At 39.7% G+C, this 3,616-nt stretch overlaps 1 pseudogene; it reads right to left on the reverse strand.

Moving 5' to 3' along the window:
* Nucleotides 1-923: 923 nt before the first annotated feature.
* LOC139044081 (myelin-associated neurite-outgrowth inhibitor-like) lies at nt 924-1,696 on the reverse strand (annotated as a pseudogene).
* Between the last annotated feature and the right edge of the window lie 1,920 nt (nt 1,697-3,616).

The raw sequence follows: 3,616 nt of genomic DNA on the forward strand, positions 1-3,616 counted from the left end.
ATAATCAGTAACTGGTTATGTCTGTTCTGTTAATTAGCACTTTGTTTTAGTTATATATTCTTTAACAATTAATTTTTGTATCTGGCATTTTCATCCAGTTTTCCTTATACTTTTTTTCCCTTTGTGTTTCTTATAAAATCTTTATCCTTAACTTCCAGAACCTGTTTACTATTTGTTTTAAATTTTACTTTATGGTAAATTAATCATTTTTTATATGGCACAAGACTTTTGTTTTGTTTTACTTTATTTTTAGTTTGTTTTTCTCAGATATCTCCTATTTCCCCAGATATATTGCCTACTATTCCGGTAAATGTATTTCTGTGACTAAATATTAAATCCAGGCCACAATTTATGTCCCTTCTACGATATGTCTTCAGTCGTATCCTACAAGTTTGAAAAGCATCTCCTTCTTTTTCGTAACTCTTGATATATTTCTTTTTACGTTTTCCTAAACCTATAGCAACTTAGAAGACTTGTTCTCAATTTCTAAATGCATAATTCTTTCTTATTTTTTCCTTATAAATATTCAATTTATTTTAACTTATTTATGGGTTGTAATCAATAGTCATTTAATAAATTGTGTATTTGTGTAACTGAGTTATTCAAAATCTTTACATCTTTTGTTGTTGTTGTTTTTTTTTTGCTCTATGAAGAAATTCACTTTAACACGCACAACTTTAAGACTTTGCATACGTTACAACAGTGCATTAGGGATACAAGCTGTAAAACACTTTCCATTCCTTTGGATTTTGCATATGATGGGTTTGCATCAGTCACTGCAGGTAGATTGAGCAAGCTTTGTTTTTGTGTTTGTTTTTTTAAACATGCATTCAACTAGATATGATTCTGAATAGATTAATACTCCCTTTTTATCACTATAGTTAGCTAAAAAATTGCCAGGCAGCCCATAAAACAGGATTTGCTGTAAGAACAACCCAGAGTCAGCTGGAGACTCATGGCGCTGGGACCTGCTGGGCGGGCCGCAGGAGTGCTAGCTAAGTGTCAGAGCATTAGGAAGAAAGTCCGGGCTGGAGGCGCCAGGCCTGCAGCACCAGCTGTGGAACCTCCATTATGTGACCGCACAGCTCCATCCTCAAACATCGCAGGGTGATCACCACTGAGGGGGCACGTAGCTGTAGGTGGGTGTTCCGGGGGCCTGATATGTGGGCACCGTGACTGGGTGAGGGGCGACAGGAGTTGGGGAGTGGGCAGTCAGCAGGGTACCTGCTGACATCGCCATAGTGGTCCCAGCCACCATGCCCATGGTGACCCCGTTGCCTGTAGGTGGAGGGATAGGTGCAGGGTACACCGTCGCCGGCATGCCATTGGGCTGCACCACCGTGGTGTGGTGGACGACGTGAGGAGGTGCTGCCTACAGGGGTTGTGTGCAGTATGTGCCTTGCTGTGCGTATGGGCTCTGCTGGGGGTAGGCACTTCGCACGGGGTACACGGCGGTCTGGTAGGGGCTCGGGGAGGAGTATGGTGGCACTGCCTCACTGGTGGGGGAACAGGGCACTTTGTAAGGTGTGCCAGGAGTGTAACCTGTTTGGAAGGTGGGGTTCGCTCCAGGGTACATGTTGGGGGAGTAGGCGGGAGCCGCTGCTGTGTAGCCCATGGGGAAACCAGCTGGATAACCAATTCCTTTGGCGTTTGCATAGGGAACCCCAGAAGAACCAGGGCTATAAACAGGATTCATGATTTCAAGAACATGACATCCACAACCAAGGCTAAGACAGGAGTCCAGATCAGCGCTGTCCAACAGCACTTTCTGCAGCGATGAAGCTCTTCTCCATGTGGGCCGTCCGATAAGCACCCATCAGCTAAAGTAACAATCGCTCCCCGCGCCGCGGCGGGCGGCCTGGGCCTCGCTGACCAGCGCGCCGGCCGGGGGAGCGCCGCGAGGCCTGCTCCGATGCGGGGCCCGAGCCGCCAGGGCCAGTCTCCACCGCCGCCGCCGCCGCCGCCGCCGCGGGCCTCTCCCCTGCTCCGCGCCCGGCCCGCCTCTCCGCAGCCCGCGCGACCCGCCCACGCTGCTACATCTTTTGTTTTTATATATTCTTTGATATTTTTGTTTTTCTCCCAACATTGGAGTATGAAAATTACTTTATAAATGAATAAGTTGAAAGACTTATATACCGTCAATGCTCATATTTCTATCTTCATTTAACTGTTTTTTATTTATCACATATCTATATATTTATGAATGCCTTTCTCCATTTAGTCCATTTTATTTATTTTATTTGTTTCAAAGTGAATTTCAGACACTGGTACACTTTAGCCCCTGAACATCTGAGGATAGATATATAATATTAACTAACTAGAGTTGTTTGCTTATTTTTAAATTTTATTTCTATATTTTCAATTTAAAAAATTGGTATGTAAAACTACATATGCTATATTTTTACTTAAATACAGTCAGATACACAAATTTAAATGTACCACTCAATGAATTCTGGCAAATGCATACACCCACGTAGTGTGTTGAATTTATCCTGCAGAAAATTTCTTCCTCCTACGCCCATTCCCGTTAATCCTTGCCCCAAACCCCAGAAGCTTCCACATTGTTCTGACTTTTTACCATCTTGGATTAGTTTGTTTTCTGGAAGTTTATACTAGTGGAGTTCTATGGCATCCAGTTTTGAGTAAGAATTCTGTCATTCTACATGTTTTTGAGATTCACCCATGTTGTTTGTATAAATACTTGATTTGTTGTTGTTGTTTAATTTAAACTCTTTTCTTTTGAGAAGTAATTTTAGATTCATATGCTATTGTAAGATATAATGCAGAGAGATACTAAGTAACTTTTACCCATCTTTCCTCAAGGATGACATCTTATAAAACTAAAGAACAAGAATTATAACCAACACAGAGACATTGATAAAATTTATCAATATTTCTCAGATTTTCCTAGTTTTACTTTTCTCGAAAGTATGTGTGTAGGTGTGTGCGTTTAGTTCTATGTAAGTTTATTATGAATGTAGGTTAGAGTGTCCTTCACTGTGGTCAAGATAGAGATCAGGTTCATTACCATGAGAGTCCATCAGTTTGCCATTTACTGCCACACCAACACACCCTCCCCTAATTCGTGGAAATCATTAATTTATTCTCAACTCTATAATTCCATCATGAATTACATGAATTTATGTATATTACATAAATATTATATGAGAGGAGTTTTATACACTATATAATTTTTCAGGATTGGCTTTTTTTCACTGAGCATACTTGTCTGGAGATTCATTCAAGTCATTGAATGTAACAATTCCCAAAACTTAGACCATTTTTAATTAATTTGTTTTTATGTTGGAAATGGAAACATCTTGTATATTTTTTAACACTAGAAAAGAGGGGACTGGTGAAAGAGAAAGTTGACTAATATAAAGTTATTACCATGCAAGCTTTAGTTGAAATTATTCTGTTTAGTATAATAAATTTATATAATAAATTTTAAAATCTCAAACTACACTTCAACATACTAAACTTTTGAGATGGAATGAAAATAGTTAAAAGGAGAAATTTTATAGGGGCTAATGTCTGCATTAAAAAAAAAAAACCTTAAATAAACAACCTAACCTTGAAGTTTCCAAAGAACTAGTAAAAGAATAAATTAAGTCCT

The sequence above is a fragment of the Equus asinus genome, unplaced genomic scaffold (assembly GCF_041296235.1).
Source record: "Equus asinus isolate D_3611 breed Donkey unplaced genomic scaffold, EquAss-T2T_v2 contig_584, whole genome shotgun sequence".
Lineage (NCBI taxonomy): Eukaryota > Metazoa > Chordata > Mammalia > Perissodactyla > Equidae > Equus > Equus asinus.